The sequence below is a fragment of the Thermobia domestica genome, chromosome 2, assembly GCF_964235325.1.
Source record: "Thermobia domestica chromosome 2, izTheDome1.hap1.1, whole genome shotgun sequence".
NCBI lineage: Eukaryota > Metazoa > Arthropoda > Insecta > Zygentoma > Lepismatidae > Thermobia > Thermobia domestica.
Genome location: NC_137455.1, coordinates 100,493,871 through 100,512,998, shown reverse-complemented (window position 1 = coordinate 100,512,998; position 19,128 = coordinate 100,493,871). Strand labels below are relative to the sequence as shown.

Below are 19,128 nucleotides of genomic sequence, written 5' to 3'. Positions count from 1 at the left end.
TCCTCTATGACCACCCATCTTAAACCTCTACATATCATTGTTCGTCTCACATAATTTCGGCTCTCGAAAGACATTCATATTTATTATTATTATTATTATTATTATTATTATTATTATTATTATTATTATTATTATTATTATTATTATTAATGAATATGCCACCCTTACATAATGTTGTAACTTTACACATCTTAGTTTAAAGTGCTTTCTTTAGTAATAATTTGAGCAACCACGTCACAAAATTTAAAATGTATGAGGGGGCATGACGTTTTATTTCCCCTCCTCTCTTTTCAGCACCCTCCAACAGAAGGTATATAATTTCTGAGAAGCAGGGCAGACAAAATGAATAAGAAATATATTTAGAGCATCCTTTCCTCCTTCGTGAATGTAATATCACGTAGCATTTTTTATTCTACTGAAGACGACCCTAGGCCGTTATGGTTAGGTAACAAAAGAAATACCTAATATATTTATAGCGCCCCTTATCTGTAATATTACCTCTTCTTTATTTGTTCGAGGCTTCCTTACACAACCAAGGGTGACAAAAAGAATAGGAAAAGTGTCTAAAGATTACAAAAGACTTTATATTTTGTCAGAAACAAGGCAGTATATACACAACATTGCTTTCGTTAACAAGTGTTTCACCCTTGAGTCGCATATAAAATTATGCAGAATAACTTTTGCCGATCATTGTTCTAAAGGGATTTGTCCAGGATGGTTTGGTGTCGAGCTAATAACGATAAGTATATTTATTTACATCACTGTTAAAGAAATAGCAAACTTTCTGAAAGGAACTTACTTAGGAAACAGATCTTCCTTCTACTTAGCCAGAGCCCACTCTGAAAAATTGCATCTGGCATTCTGAGTGAAAGTTCTATGGGACTATTAGAAAAATATATTCCCGTTTTCACGCTGATGGTAGAATTTCTTAAACAGTTATTGAATTACGTTCGAAGGGTAGGCGTAAATAGCGCCCCCGCAACAATGTGGCGTGGGGACCGCACAAGCTGCAAGGCCAAAATATATACAGAAAGTACGCAGGGGCGGAGCAGGCCAAATTTTCACACGGGCAAAGTGACTTTTTGGCGCCCTTCCCCTAGTAGTAGCCTATATTTTACATTTTATCATAGTGTTTTAATAGTTTAAACCAGGAGCGTCATTTCAGATTTTGCTTTGGGGGGGGTCAAGACCTCTTGATATAAGTAAAATTTCGCGTTTTTCACTGATTTACTACTATTCTAATGATAAAATCTATATACATCTCAAACTCACGGGGGGCAAATGCCCCTCCCTGCCCTCCCTAAATGACGCCCCTGTTTTAAACCCATTTTCAAAAAGAAATCCATTACCTAGGAAAACTTCACAAAGAATATGGCCCGCTATAAACAATACCAACTCCACCCCCCCTGGTCTAGTGGCTAGCACGCCTGCCTTCTGTGGTACCGGGTCCAATTCCCGGTGGATTACTGTTGAACGATAAAAGTGGTTCGGATTCCACTATAATTAGTATCCACATCTCTCTTGCCCATTAAGGCATAACCGCGGAACGCTAAACTCAAGCAAACAAACAAACAATACTTAATTCCCGGCACTCTTTATTCTACATGCCATCTCTCAATTTTTCGATACAGCTCCCTTAGTACTATGAAACTCTCTTCTACCATAGTGAAATGGAAAAAGATCATATAATTGCCACTACTTTACAAGAATATAAACCAAAAACGTCAGTAGAAAGCACATTATAAAATTTACTTTTTGAGGCTCGTTTTGGTGCCCCTCTTTCTCTGGCGCCCCGGGCAGTCGCCCGGCCCTTAGTCCGCCCTTGAAAGTACGGACGCATAACTAAGGACTGCGGAGGAGAGGTTAACCTTCATGTTATGCCACTGGTTTGACGTGTTTGAAATGTTCAGTAAGTGATCAGTTGGTGAAATAATTTCGACGGTTACTGATGTTTAAAGTTTAGCTAAGACAAAGCTACCTAATCAAATACATTTGATATCGCGATGTCACAATTTGATTTTTCCTCACATAAAAAAGATAAAAACAATAGTAATAAAAACCCTTACTCGTACTGGGCTCCTAACTAACTAACAACCTAATTCTTACAGACTAGTTGCTCTGACCAACTGAGTTTCGATTTCTTACGCGAAAGAAGTCTGTTATATTAAGAGGCATGCTTTTCATTATCAAAACTGTTCGAAGTAATACGAACATGGCTTAAGAACAGAGACGGAACTGAATTACCACTCGATTGACCTTGAGGGCAAATCACCAAAGCGTAGCTATAAACGTAAGTTCAGCATGCATTTCTCTGGAGTTGTGTTCAGTATTCCTATCTGCCAGTCATGCTTGTTCGTAGGAGTAATATGTTACAAACCTAACCTTTCGATAGAGCACAATGACAGAGAATCAAAATTAATGAATTCTTGCCCTTGTGAACTTGGGATACCACCATATGCAATAAAACTGTCGCGTCTTCTGAAGTGATATTTTATCGAAAATAACTCGTTTTCCTTTATATATCCGAAGTTTTTGAGGGTTTCAAAATGAGGAAACGTTACTGACAAACAAGGACGCATTTAGGGGTGGGTCGAGGTGGTCCGGACTCCCCTCTGAAATCCCAACTTCTCTGTAAATTTAGCCTAAATTTAAGGATTATCTTTTAAATTTTATTATAATTTATCCTAATATTGAAGTCGGACTTCTCCCGAAATAAATTACTGCATACGTGCCTGCTGACAATTTTCAATATATTCCTTAAATAAGTAAAAATAACTAAATTAGGAGCAAAAAGCTTCAACACGGGCTAACTTTTGTCCACTGCCAATATTGTTAGAAGGGATATTAATAGCAAAAACTGCTAGGCAATGCTGAACCTTGGAACTTCACTCCGAACAGCAAGCTTATTATTGAGAACTACATATGAAACATTTAATCAAAACTTATCTAGCTTTTACCTGGCATGAAATTATTATATACACCAAAATTCACTCTCCTAAAATGTGTATCTAAACATTGCTCTACGTATCTACGAAGCAATGAAAATTATTTATCGAAATATGTGAGCAGGGAATTCTAACAGCCAGCCATTTTATTTAAATCGTAGTAAACCCTGTAACCGGGCGTTAACGTGAAGACAAAGCTTGGTCCATTGGTAAAGTGTTGGAAGAATATAAACTCAATGTCCGTAGGTTCCAATCTATCCACTCACCGTAACATTTTGTTCTTATGTGTAACGATGAAATAAGAAAGAAAAAATGTATAACCGTTAAGACAAAACTTCAACCAAGTCTGAAGAGAACAATACTAAAATAGTAATACAATGACGTCTACCAAAAATTATTTCATGTAGCGTTTGGACGAAATTACAGCTGTTAACAATTGCAGAAATAAAAACAGGCTGTAATGCAGTCTAGACTTCTGAATGCATTTACTTCCTGAAAACTTCCGTCTCGTCATTGGTATGCCGTTAATCATTGTAAAACCTTTCAATTGGAAGTGAAATGACACAAACTAAAACAGTTTTAAATCAATAAATGTCTATGTGTAAAAGTAGGTGTCTTTTATCTGTAGTTCTGAGTTCCTTTTACTTTGAAGTGACAAATGAGAGAAGAAAGTATGGTGTTCGAAAAAAAAAATCAAATTTGAGATTTCAACGAATTTACACGTATTATAGCCCCTAACACCGAAAAAGTTATTTTTCGATACATGTCCATTAGTTCGTCCGTCCGTTCGCGACACTTTTCTGTGCACTCGCCTAGAAGCCATACCTGAAGCCATACCTCGCCTAGAAGCCATACTTGAACATGCCGTAAATTAGTTGAAAAATTTACGGTATGTTCAACTTATCTGCACCAAATTTTAGTTTAAGATTTTCATAGTATTTCCTATAGTTTTTTTATTTCCCTCCTACTCCCAAAACAAGGATAGTTTCCTGTACGATGAAAATAAAAAAAAAGATATTTTCTCATAACTGGCTCTAACGATCTTGTTTTCTTTCTTTTTTTATAAATCAATATTTAATTAGCAACCCTATTTTGTGGTATAAGGCATTTATCTGAGAAAAATCTACAAGGGGTAGTTTATACTAAGGGGGTGAGTTTTTTCTCAGTGTTTTTCTCAAAATGGACTCAAATGTTTTCGTTCATATTTCATAAATAAAGATTTCATTAATAACTTATCAATATGGCATAACTCGTTTGTCCTAAAAAAAATGCGAGGGGTAGTTTATTCTTGGTGGAGTGTTGTCTGGGCGATTTTCTCAAAAACGACTCAAAAGAGTTTATTCATATTTCAAAAATAAATATTTCGTTAATAACCGAACAATATGGCAAAACTCGTTTGTCCTGAAAAAATATGCGAGGGGTAGTTTACTCTTGGGGGTGTTTTTCCTCCACGGTTTTCTCAAAAATGAGTCAAGCAATTTTGTTCGTACTCAGAAATAAATATTTCATTAAAAACCTAGTAATATGGAATAACTCGCTTACCCTGAAAGAATCCTCAAGAGATAGTTTCTTCGGGGAGTTATTTTTACCTCACGATTTTCTCAAAAATTACTCGGACAATTTTATTGATAATTCATAAATAAGTATTTCATTAATAACCCTATATTTTAGTATAAGTCATTTCTATGAAAAACAATTACAACGGATAGTTTATTTTTGGGGTCAAGGTTTTTTCCCCGACAATTTTCTCAAACGACAGTCGATTTTGTTCAAATTTCGCAAATAAATATTTCATTAATAACCAAAAGTATATCTTAACTCATTGTTCGAAACAATTCACAAGAGGTAGGTTACTTCTGACGTGTTCTTTTTGAACGACTTTCCCAAAGTGACTCATTTGATTTTTTTCATATTTCATAAACAATGATTGCATTAATTGGTCTATTATATGTCTAATGAAAATGTGCTCAAAATGTGAGTTAGTTTTGTAGTATGGATTTTCTTCAATCGAAGTTTTTTATTCGATAATCTGACATTCGATGTATTTGAATAATACGATAATTTTGTTCGTATTATCCAAATACACACTTCAGTAACAACTGCGGCCTAACACAGTTAAGAAATTGAATTGAAAAAGTTTAGTGCGGTGGCCCTGTAGTTGAATATTTTTTGAGAAACTCCCTAGCTTTTTGTGGTAAACTCAGGCTTTTCTTTTTCGAGCGACAAAAGAGAGAAGAAAATATAGTGGTTGTGAAAATAATATCAAATTCAGATTTCAACGGATTTACATGTTTCATGGCGTCTACATGCCGAAAATGTGACTTTTCGACACCCGTCCTTCCGGTCCGTCCGTTCGGCACACTTTTATATGCACTCGCCTAGAGGCCATACCGTTCAACCTATCTGCACCAAATTTTAAACATAGGGTTTACTTAGTATTCTTACAGGAGCTTTTCCATTTTTTCCTACCACCTAAAATATGTGTGGTTTACAAACAGCCGAAAATCGAAAAACGCTATTTTCTCAAAAATGGTTTTAACAATATTGTTTATTTTTCATTAATCAATATTTAATTAACAACCCTATATTGCAGTATCAGATATTTCTCTTAGAAAAATTTACGAGGGGTAGTTTATTCTTGGAGGTGACTTTTTCTCGACGAATTTCTCAGAAAAGACCCTGGCGAATTTTGTACACACTTCATAAATAAATATTTGACCTTACAACATGGTATAAGTCAATTGACCTGAAAAATATATGAGTAGTAGTTTATTCTTGGACTTGAATTTATTCCCAGTGAGTTTCTCAAACACGACCAGTTGGCAACCCTGTATCTCGACAACGAAGCTGAATTCGAAAACTGCAAGAGGACCATTTGTATCCTTTTGATGTCACGAATCACCTCCCGAAGTTTGTGGACATCTTTCAGGTTCACCCTTAATGAAGCTTCTTTTCGAAAAGTTAACTATTAACTTTAGGCATTGTTTATCTTTTTTTAAATCACAAATGTCGTTATTAATTTTAAGGCAGAGAACTACTTCTGAGAGAATAGATCTTGAAAAATAATTTTAAAACTTAGACTTTTGTTTTCGAGACATTCCAGACAAGATGAGACATTTTACAAGCTATCTCGTGTCCAAAACATTTGCCTCGTATTATCTTGGATGTCACAAAGCGCGTCTTGTCTCTTTCTCGAGACATGTCTTATCTCGTGCGCATTCGTTAACACTTGGGAAGGATTATCTTTCTACTCAAAGCATTGTTTTTATAATGGTTGCATATTTATGATAATTGCTGTCCACATAAATTACAGTCCTTTCAGTTGAATTAATTATTATTATTATTATTATTGAAATTGCAATATCTAGTTTAACGTTGGACGATTATGCACCTACGCTAAGGGAGAATGATGATGAATGAAATGGTGAAATGAAGAAAGTGGGAGGAAATGGAAAATCTCAAGAAAACACATACCCATGCACACGGTATCTGTCCACCTCAAATTTCACTTGGCGCGAAGTGGAATCGAGCCATGGACCCCCTGCACCAAAGGTCCCTGCAATGCTTTATTATTATTATTATTATTATTATTATTATTATTATTATTATTATTATTATTAATAATAATAATAATAATAATAATAATAATAATAATAATAATTGAAGCGAGCTTAACGAGTTTCAACCGTACGACTCAACCAACGTTTGGGTGCCTGTTCGTTCGTCTGCTCCTCTCATAAAAGACATTTCATTTTAATGAAACTAGTAAGTGCCTTCTTTTAGCTCTGCGAAGTAACTATTGCTTGGAATATGAATCTGCAAAACATAAGATGTAAAATTAACCAAATGGTGCAAGTTTCCACTTATATATACAAAACAATTTTGCAATATCAACTACGTGAATCTTGTCCCATAAAGAAGCCGAAACCCCTACACCGAAGAGCCCTCCGAGATTTGATCATTGTCCACACGGACTGAAATTGTCATTTGAAGCCAAGACTTTAATATGAAGCCAATAATTTCTTTAAAATAGACAGAAAATTCGGAAGTTATAAGCATTTTCATATTTTTGCCTTTTCCCATAAGGGAGCCGTAGCCCCCTATACTGAAGACCCCCCCGGAGATTTGATCATTGTCCACTCGGACTGAGTTTGTCATTTGGAACCAACACTTTAATACGAAGCAAAATATTTCTTTAAAATAGACGAAAAATTCGAAAGTTATAAACATGTTAATAATTTTGCCTTTTCTCATAAGGGGGCCGTATTAGCCTACACTGAAGAGCCCCACGAGATTTGATCATTGACCACTTGGACTGAAATTCTCATTTGAAACCAAAACTTTAATATGAATCCAAAAATTAAACTTTTACATCAATTTAAACTGACTGGGTTCCAGTTCCCCCCACTATTGTTTAGTTTAGTTAAGTGGTAATTTGTGACAGCTTCACATCATCAAAAGAATGTTTCACTTCCCCTCCCCTCCCCCAGGAGTTCGTGCTGGATCCACCACTGGAATCAATAGACACTCTTCCTATTCTTTTTGTCACCCTTGATTGTGTAGGGGCTCCCTCGTACAAATAAAGAAGCGGTAATATTACAATCAAGGGGCGCTATATATTAGGTATTTTTTTAGTTACCTACCCCTAACCGCACAGGGCCATCTTTCGTAGAATAAAAAATATTACGTGATATTCCAATCATGAAAGGCGAGAGAATGCTGTAAATATATTTCTTATTCATTTTGTCTGTCCTGCTTATCAAAAATTACTTTCTGTTGGAAGGCTACTGAAATGAGAGGGGCAAAATAAAAAGTCGTACCCCCTCCTACATGGTTGCTCAAATAAGTACTAAAGAAAGCATTTTAAACTAAGATATTTAAGATTTAAACTAGGAAACTAAGATATCCTACATTATGTAAGGATGGCATATTCAGGATTATTATTATTATTATTATTATTATTATTATTATTATTGTTGTTGTTATTATTAGAATGTTTTTGGAGCACCGATAGTTTGTGAGACGAACAATGATATGTAGAGGTTTAAGATGGGTGGTCATAGAGGAGGAAAAACCAGGATTTTTCTCTGTCTGACTCTCTAACGTAAAGATTATGTGCTGAAGGTAAGAAGCATCATCATTCTACAATAGGTTGCTTTTACGTAGAATATCAATTACTTGAGTTCTCCTCCTTCGGTCTACTTACCTTATGTAGTAAATTCAAAACAATTTCAATTCAATACAAATACAGTGTAAAACTTTTCCGTAATTAAACATCTAGGGAAAATTAAACATTTAATAGGGAAATCTGTTATCAAAATATCCAAACACGTAGATAGAAGACTATCTAGTGAGAAATATTGTGAAACTTTATAAAATTCTCCAAATTAGAATTAACATTTACTGGGAAACATTCGTTATGCGCCAGCGAGCATGTGGTGAGCAGTGAGCACAGGGGAAATAATTACGAAACTGTTTGCAAACAAAATTAGGGACGCTAATGCAAGTGCGACAACAGCATTTTTTCTTTTTTTGGTATCGTCATGAGTTTTACACATACGTTACAATTTGATTCTTTCCCAAATAAAAAATAAAAAAATAACGGTAGTGTAGTGATAAAAATGATAACGGCACTTGCACGGGATCGAACCTGCTACCTTCAGCATACAGACTCGTTGCTTTAGTTAACTGAGCTATTTGTTTCTTTAAGTGAACTGAGCCTGTTCCGGTAAAGACGATATTTCATTACGATCGTCCTACCAATTCGTCCTTTTCCATAGATAATTTCCACTATTTGCTCTATCTTTATGTTAATACTTAGCATATATTCATATATTTGGAGTTTGCAGATAATGCATATAATAAGACATACTAGAAATATTCGTTAAAAGTTTAGTTTGTAGATTTAATCCACATTTCTCTCAATGACATAGATGTCGCTGCTTCGTGTTGAAATGCAGAATTCCCTCGTGTTCTTGAAAATTTCCCACTTTAGCAGAGTTGGTAATTCTCGAGATTTCTGTCGATTTAATGTTTTTTGCTTCTAATTTCTTTATTTTAAGCTAATATCTAACACAAATATTAAAAACGGGTTTGTTATTAACCTGTCCTGCTGGGGAAACCTTCCGAAATTTCGAACATATAAAGAAAACGGAGATATTTTCAAAAAACTTCAAAATAAAGAGACGCGTCATTTATTTTGCTCATGGTAGTACAATTAGAATATATATCCACTCTGAGGCAGTAATGACAATAAATTACTGTACATTATGAAGATTATGGTAACATAAACAATTTGCATATGCCGGAGGTTTAACCATTTCAAGTTCGTAGCATACCAAAAGTAAAGTAAATGTTTTTTTTTTTGTTTATACTTTACTTCACGTTTATGAAAGAGTAATTATCTTTCTTCCAGACAGTGATGCCAACCTGAAACGTTATAAAATCCTATTTCGAGAAGAAATTCCTAGTTTGCTCTTGAATTTCCCACGCTATGCTAACTTAATTATAAAAATTCAAAAATTAATGTATGAACAGGCTAATGAAACTACTGAATGTCGCTCACTTTCCTTAGTGTATGAATGAATTATCAGTAAATTCCAATCTTCTACGCTTTTAAAATAGTTTATGAATAAGTATTTTCTTTAATGGAAAGAAATATTTGAAAATGTTTACGTAAACAAATACATTTTGTTGTCAGAACTTCATATCTTCAGCATGCTTTGTGCTGTAGTCTTCTATGGAGTAATGAAACTAGACAAGCTTCATTCTCGAGTCATTACATGTCGAACATTTTGGAAGTTGGTTGTTTCTCTTTTGGTACTTTCTTTCTCTTCATTTCTTCTTTTTAAATATTACATTCCTTGATATTTGTTTCTTGAGGTTCTCAAGCCACTGCGTAAATCACTTCGATACTAGCATGCATTATACAGTTACAAAATTTGTGAATTAGTACTGATTTAAAGCCTATTAAAGACTAGTGCTGTCGAAATCGGTTTTTGAAAAACCGAAAACCGGTTTTTGAAAAAAGTGCAATTTCATAAAATCGAAACGTCGTTTTTAAAAACCGAAAACAGCTTTTGCGGTTTCGGTTTTCTAAAACAGGTTTTCAGAAAACCGGTTTTCTCAAAAACCAAAAACCGCAAATGTCACAAAAATTCGACAGCACTAATACAAATATAAGAGATAAGTGGATGAGATTTCAAATTGAATTTCATGAGTTGCATGTGTAGTGATCTTAAATAGGGATATATCTTATTTTCTTTTTAGCTGTGACTTATACAACCAACGAACTATCCCTTTCGCACAGTGCTGCACATATTACCATAATAGTCTTGGAGCAAATAAAAAAAGTTAAAATGCTTTCACAATTGTTAAAAGGTGTAATTAAAAACAGCAAACATTATTTCTGCTTTGAAATGGACAAACATGGTTTCGCTTATAAAATCGCAAACACGGTTTCGGGCGGCTTTCGCTTTCGGAAAGAGCTTTTGCGGTTTCCGTTTGGAAATCCGCTTTGGCGGTTTCGGTTTCGAAAACCACATTTTGGTTTAAAAAAACGGTTTTCTCAAAAACCGGAAACCGCAAATGTCACAAAAATTCGACAGCACTACTAAAGACTGATTAGTCTACTTTCCACCCATTAATAATTTTTGTTGGCGTTGATGAAGTAAATATAGTATACGAAAAATCCCATATATTCTATTAATTTCTACGAAAATTTCCTTTATCTCTATTCGGCAAATTAATGTAAAAAGTTGCCCAAATTGATTTTTTCCCCACGGGTTGGCATCATTGTAGGGGGAGCATACAAGATATTATGGAAAATTTACTTGCTATATACGAATACGTATAAGAAATATTGCTCTTGGCTGTTTGTAAATAACTCGAGAGATCATTAACGATTTCTTACGTCAATCTTATTTTTAATTTATAATATGTGAGTTAAATGTTTTAGAAAGTTACACAGTATTATGTACTCCACTAGGTTCATATGAAAGGATATCCAATATCCACCTCTTGAGATTTAGCTCATTCTTCATAAGGAAGCTATATATTTAAGGAAGTAAAGGAGGTGGGTAAAAATCTGTCTTTTTCGCCTATTCTCACGGCTCTGTTTTCCCTGCAATAAAGCAGAGAAACATGAGATACTACAGATTAAATTTTGTCTAGGGATATAGGGATCAAGATACACCCCTCTAGTTGTACGCTACACTGCTATTCTAGAAAGGATGGGTTTAGGTCTAGTATAAAGGAAGAACTCTCTTTCTTCATTTTCAATATGCAATTTATTAAAATAAAATAAAGATAACAAGAAAAGAGAAAGAAGAAAACATGATTTGCAAAACTCTTGTCAACAAATTATGACATCTTGTCTGTCTTCAAGTTTAAGTAATAACAGAATAAAATGAAAATCCAAATTACAAATTACAATGACAGATATTAATTGCAATCATTTTCAATCAACTAAAGAGTTAAGTTATCCTAACATTTGAAACATAATGAATTTAGTTGAGAGTTCTCCACTAGAACTTTGCCATATTGAATTTGTTCCGAGGCTGCCTGCCGAGAAAAAAATAACTTAAAACAGAAACATATTTACCTGAAAACTGATGTTAGGCTTTGTACAAGGTGATGACACTTGACGAACACTATACTTTCAATCGCACTCAACTCACCCTATGTTTCAGGGGTTCGGTCATTTTATTATGCCCGACTCCGTCGTTGGTGACGCATGTGGTGGTGTGATATTCTGGATTTTTTCAGAAAGCAGGATGAGTCTGCTTTTCACGTGTTAGTATGAGGAGGGAAGAAAGATAGGACAAGAGACATACGCAATTGCTTATCCGGAATCTGTTTTCTTCAACAATCAAAATAAGTGATTGTCTAAGGAGGGAGAGGAAGAAGTCGGATATTCGGGAAATGGTATCTCACTTGATCGGAAGCTTCACATCACTCCTATCCCAAACTTTATGACATTATCATACTGATATTTCCTGAATTGTGGCATTACTTGATTCATATCGAGCCAATATCCTGTTTCTTGCAAACTAGGTCACGTATGCACTGGTCGTGCAACATAACCTTGAGTTGTTTGTTGTTTGCGTTTTCTTGACTAGTCATCCGATGCCTTTGCGTCAGGAAGAAAACGAAGTGTTTACATAATTTCCAGGTTTGGATGAAACTAGAATGCATTAGTCGACCAACCGTTCTCTCTCTATTTCCTCTCTTCTTGAATCACTCACTCCTTGAGGTAAATTGGACGATTTAAAGGAAATAGCAATCAAACATTAAGCTTGTTGTTCCTATAAGCAATGCATGTGTAGAACAAAGAAAGAAATTATATAAAATTTTGTTTCCAATAAAGTTAAGGAGAATTGAACTAAGGACCTAGGAGTATATAGAATGGTCACGAAATATAGCCCGTGACACTATGATAGTCATGTAAAGTTAAAGTGTTCACAAAAGCTAGTATGTCGTATGAATATGAATTTCACGCATTAAATGTTACATTTCTGTACCTAAAATACATATGAAAAGTGTTATAACAAGCCACATAAAGAACTCCAGAAACAAAAACCATGGTTGTTGATATTTTGCCAGTTTAGACGTTTTTACGAACGGGCAATAATAATTTTAGAATAAGGCGCTTCGTGAACCACACTATACTTATGCTTGGTGAAAAGTTTATTAATTCTAGTCTTCATAAAAACAAGAAGTACAATAGTTCATGAAACGTTTCACACTAAGTTAAAAAAAAGGGGTCTAAACTGACACAATATCAACAGCGTGCTTTGATCTCGGGGCTCTTCATGTCGCTTGCTAAAATATGCATTTTACAGAGCATAAGCATAATATGCAGAGCAAAGCATAATATCCATACGCATTTTACAGAGATGTAACATTTAATGCTTCAACTTCATATTTATACGATATACTGGCTTTTATGAACAATTTTATTTTTTTATGACTATCATAGAGGGAAAAAAGGCCGATCTTTACCCACTTCTTTTATATTTTTCTACTTATAATTTACCATAGAACACTTAACCGGGATCCACCCAATTTTCTTTTCGTGTAATATGATGATGTCGCTTATAGTATTTCTTCTTAATGAGAATTTATGACAAATTTTGAAATTTTTATGAAGATGATATATGATATATATATATATATATATAGTCTATATATACTACATTGGGCTGTTATCGTGTCAATTCGCAAATGTGGTAACTTTTAGCTTCTTTTTCATAATTGATAATTTATTTATGTACCATTTCCATGTAAATTTTAAAAATACATTGTCAGGCATATTTTCTTTATAAATGAAGAATACATTTTCTGAACTGGCTAAAACAAGCATATTTTTTCAATTCAGCGTGTCATAAGAGATACAGCAATTTATGCAAAGTAAAACATTACACTTTACACATTGTCTTCTCGCAACTACTTTGCAATGATCTGAAGCACATCTTCGCTCTTCTTGTCAGGCATTGTCACAAAATTATCTTTTCCATCCTAGTGGATTTCCATACGTGCCTCCACGTCAGCAGATGCAATAATTAGGACACAATTTAGAGAACACACACATTCACACACACATACATACATACATACACACATACATACATACATACATACATACATACATACATAAATACGTACCTACAAACTTGCATTTACACAGCTATATATCACTGTATAAGGGTGGGAGACCCGTGTTCGATTCCCGGTGGTGGGAGCTCATGTGGTTCATATTCCACGTTAATCAGTAGGTCCACGTCTCATATAGCCTCGCTGCTAGAAGGGACGCTAAACTAAAATCAACTCAACTCAACTCACTGTATAATGCTCCATACTTTTAGAACCGAGGAAGGTCGTAGCTTGCTAAAGTGTTTAAAATGCCAGAAACATTATGAACTGGCCAATCATATAATCACATTTAAAAACCACTAAAACATTTTCCCAAATTGCGTCATCCAGAAACTTTAGGGGAAGGAAAAAATGGGAGCCTGACCTCTTAGTTCTCCATGGCTACGGTCCTGGAGCCGATCCTACATGGAAGCAACGTGTACGAAAAAAAAAAAGTTTTTGTTTCAAAATTCCAAATCCAAAAGTGCACCTGCCATGTCCATGGCTACCGCATTATCTTTATAAGAAAGCAAGTTTAGTCTATAGCATAGTCGTAACTAGAGGAGTGGGGCAGAGGGCCAGGCCATCCCCAGAAACAAAGCTACCTCGCTCATAATTGTTTTATTTGACGAAAATAACGTGATAAGTTTATCTCAATTCACGCATATCCATTACAATTTTCAGAAGTAAAGAGCCGTGCCTCCAGCAAAATACTACTTACGCCAATGATAGCTAGAAGTACGTTTCAATTCATATATTAGTTTTTAATAAGCTTTGCAACTAAGAAATATAATGACAAGGAAGTATAAAGTAAGGAAAAAATTATATAGCATAAACCTGAGTTCCTGGGTGTTCAGGCCGCCCTAAGCCCCTGTGTACGTTTATGCATAGAACAACTGTTATTTTTGAACAACGGTTGTGTGTGCTTCGTGTAATAACACTTAAAGTAACACATTCGTTTGTAAAATCAAGAATGTAAAGAAACGCAGGACAATACTTGTCTGAGCACCATAAAAGTGAAATGACCACATAAGAGCCCAATGTAACATATATGTAACAGTACAATTTACAAGGAGACAAAATCAAAACAAGCAAGTAAGGATGCGATTTTAAAACATATGCTACTCTCCAGACCCTTCTGCGAAATGAAACATAGATATTTGTTATTATATAGGCATCCATAAAATAAAGAATAAGTAATTACCTAAGACGCATGTGCTCACATGGGAGGGTCCCACAAGTTGTCGCTAAAATCTAATTGCAAAATCCCTATTTGTTTCTAGTGCATTACTTTATTACCCTTTGTTGCCACATATAAGACTTCCCAATTGTACATTTTAATCACACGTAGCTCCAATTGTGTGCAACATTGTACTACTACACTTCACTGTTATGTTTAGTAATAATGGTGCATTTTAAATCTGTGCACACTTGTATATGGTGCTATTTCAAAAAAAATATTTTTATGCTGAGTTGACAACACTGCTTCATCTATGGCAACACTGTTTGTGGTTTTCGATAGGGAATTTTGTTCTCATTATAACGTGCAACTTTTGTTTTGATTGCTTTAACGGTTTTCAAGATATTTACTTTAAACGTACACAATTCCATGATATAATCTTTTGGATTTTCAAATTTTGAAGCCCCCTAGCTCCTATCCTTCTGGTCCATAGCACCTTAAATTTTTCTCATTTTCATTTCTCATGATGGTCTGTCAGATGTGCTATGTGGAATCAGATTTTAGCGACAACTTGTGGGACCCTCCCGTGTCAGTACTCATATCGAAAAGGTATACATAATTACAACGATCTTTTGTTCCTGCTGATAACCAATTAGTGCCATATTTGATCCTCAGGTGCATGACAGATCTCTCACGCGACATTTGACTCAAGTTTTGTTTTCATCTAGCTAAGCAGCTTATCGTAGATGACTCATATCTGCTTCTCTTTCTTGCGTTACATATATGCCACATTGGGCGGATACGGGTTAAACAATAAAAGATCCGGACCACCACACTAAACTTTCTCGCTCCAATTTCTTAAACTAAATTATGTTCTGCAGTTATTGCTGAAAGATTTATTCTTGAAATACGAACAAAATTATAAAGCTTTTACGGAAAATTTGTCCGAAGAAAATACCCTCAAAAGTAAAATTTCTCTTGTGAATGTTTTCATAAGTGATTACGCAATATGATAGGGTTATTAATTAGATATTTATATGCAATTTGAACAAAATCGCCTAAGTTGGTTTTTGAGAACATCGTCCAAAACAAAACTCATCCCAAGAGTAAAGTATCCCTTGTGAGCATTTGCATGAGACGTGATTCACACACCATGATGGGACCATTAATGAAATACGAGGTGTGAAAAAAAACAACAACAAAAAAACAAAAAAAAAAAAATGAGATTGTTCCAATAAGTCAGTGTACTTACAGAATTAGTTCTCTGTGATGTTATCACCTTCAAAGTAGTCCCCTTCAGCATTCACACACTTCTGCATTCGGTGCTGCCATTGCTTGTAACATTCCTGGAACGAGGTTTCTGGAAGGCTCTTCAGGAGATTCTCCGTTTTCTGCTGAACATCTTTAACTGTGGTAAAATGAGTTCCCTTTATTCAAGATTTAATTTTGGGAAATAAAAAAAGTCGCAGGGAGCCAAATCTGGTGAATAAGGTGGATTCTCCATTACAGTAATGTTTTTGCTGCTCAGAAACTGCTTGACAGATAGGGCCTTGTGAGCGGGTGCATTGTCCTGATGCAACAGCCATCCATCACTCCACAACTGTGGCCTTTTTTCCTCATTTTTTCACTAAGTCTTTTTAGTACTTCAATGTAGTAGTGCTGAGTAACAGTCTGACCACTGGGAACCCACTCAATCATTAGAATTCCCTTAATGTCGAAGAAGTCAATCAACATTGCCTTGAATTTTGATTTTGACATGCGCGCTTTTTTGGGTCTTGGGGATCCTGGACATTTCCACTGCATCGATTGGCGCTTACTTTCAGGATCATAGGTAAAAATCCGTGTTTCATCACAAGTTAAAACAGATTCTAACAAATTTGACTCGTTTCTAATGCGTTCTAGCATGTCCACACACAAGTCTTTACGGCACTATTTTTGGTCATCGGTCAGAACTTTTGGAACAACCTTCGCACAAATCTTCCTCATGTGTAATTCCTCAGTTAAAATGCGTCGAACAGCTTCCCTATTCAAGTTAACCAACTCCGCCACTGCACGAACACTTAATCTTTGGTCACCCCGGATCACCTCACGAACTTTCGCAATGTTTTGGTCTGTAATCGTTGACCTTGGGCGCCCAGAACGTTCATCATCTTCAACATTGTCCCTTCCCTCCGAAAACCGTTTATGCCATTCAAATACATATGCTCGAGACAAAGTTTCATCTCCATAAGCCTCAGTTAACATTTGAAATGTTTCTGTGGCTGATTTCTTAAGTTTCACAAGAAACTTGATGTTGATTCGCTGTTCAGTTTTTACACTAGACATCTTTCCGGCAGAATGCAGTTGCACGTGTTCACTCACTGATGCAATACTCCCAACTGTCACCACCGGCTGAGTCGAAACTGGCAGCATGGGTAGAGGAGGGGTGTGGCATTACGTCACCAAAACAGTTGTTGCCAACTCCAATCCCTTTTCAAGTTATGCACTTAGTCTCGTTTTTTTTTGTGTCACACCTCGTATTTAGATTAGATTTCATCTTTTGAGCTAAGCGTCCATTTCAGCAGCAAGACTATACGAGACGTGGACCTACAGCTTAACGTGGGATCTAAACCACATGAATTAATGAAATATTGATTTACGAAATATAAAAAAATCGCCTGAGTTGTTTCTGAGAAAATCGTATCCCCCCAAAAAAAAAACTCACCCCGAAGAGTAAAATACTCCTTGTAGACTTTTCCCTAAAAATTTACTTATTTTGTATTGTAGTGTTATTAATGAAACATTTATTTTCAAAATATTAACAAAATCGCTCTAGTCGTTTTGAGAAAGTCTTTCCAAAAGAATTTACCTTCATGAGTAAACTACCCCCTATTTATTTTTCAGAGCAGATTAGTATTGCCTATTGTTCGGTTATTAATGACATATTAATTTCCTTAATATGAACAAAATCGTCTAAGTTCTTCTTGAGAAAATTGTCTTAAAAACCTCATTCCCAACAATAAACTACTCCTGAATTTTTCACAAAAAAAGAAAGAAAAAATGACATACCACAGTAGACAATTGTAGAGTCAAATGAAATCCGCACTAAGTTCGGTTTAATGCCAAAATATGGACTATGAGCCTATCACTGCTCAGTTAAAATCGGGCTCTCTAGTATTCACTGTAGAGGTACCGTAAGTTGGGGTTATTTGAAAGATTTTTTTCATTTTCATACTAGGATCTACCCCTTGTTATTTATTGCAATTAATTTTTCTTCTTCTTGGGATGTGTCTAGAGCTTAGTCCATGTTACCTTTTCCTCCAGTCGTAACACAATTTTACAGAGACTGAAACCTTCCAGGAGCTAAAATGTGCTGTTTTCAAGTCGCTATTGTGGCTATTTGGAAAATATATGTTTTGATAGTAGTAAGAGTTGTGTGAGAGATGGAACTGTTTGGAAAGAACCACTCGTAAGATTGGTATGCAACCTTTCCTGAGAAGATTAATATGCATCATGCCTAGTTTCTTTCATAGCAATGTGTTCCTAGGCTGTTTTAAATAATAAAAAAGACTTCTTTTTGCACAACCTTTTAGTTAAACACAATAAATTGTTGAACCAATCTAAACTAATTACAGTGGTAACTTGTCTTCCTAGAGGCCTACAGAACCAATAAAAGAATTGTGTTTGCAATATGCTTTTATAAACAGTAGTTTTTCAAACAATACAATACCAATACACACAATGCAAGGGAAATTTTGGCAAATGCCAATACACACATAAGACTTCTTTAAGACACTAAAACATACCCTACATAATTTTATGAAATTTATGTACGTATCAGATCAGTAATTGCCTTACATTAAATTACAAAATTACCTGGTAGCATTTTTACAAGTGTACATTTATATTAACTCTTTGCAAAAATATCATATGCTACTGTTATAATAATAATAATGTAATACAGTACGATAAGGACAAAGATTAACATATTGAAATTCTTTGCTGCAAAGTCATATGGAAAAGCAACTTGTTCTGTGCGGTTGTAGGTAGATTCAGGCAAAACTTAAATAATGTCATCGTTGTCTATTCCCTGATCAATATAATTATTTTTAGTAGAAAAACGGAAGAAATGTAAAAAAAAAGAAAAAAAAGAAAAAGAAAGAAAGAAAAAAATGGACCCAATTTGTCCCAGAAAGGAATGAAAGTGTAAAACTAATTCATCTCATTAGGAAACTTCTGAAAGCAATGATATTTAGCACAACCAGGTAAAAAACGATTACGGAAACACAGGGACAATTTACAGAAAATTCAGAAAAAAAAAAAACACAACCCGCTAACGCTCTCGCGTTCGGTGCGAGCGGTCCCGGGTTCGATTTCCCGGTGGGGGCACTC

General features: G+C 35.0%; 1 pseudogene; it reads right to left on the bottom strand.

Annotated features, from left to right (window-relative positions):
• Positions 1–16,686: 16,686 nt before the first annotated feature.
• On the bottom strand, positions 16,687–17,169 carry LOC145679114 (protein GVQW3 pseudogene; annotated as a pseudogene).
• Between the last annotated feature and the right edge of the window lie 1,959 nt (positions 17,170–19,128).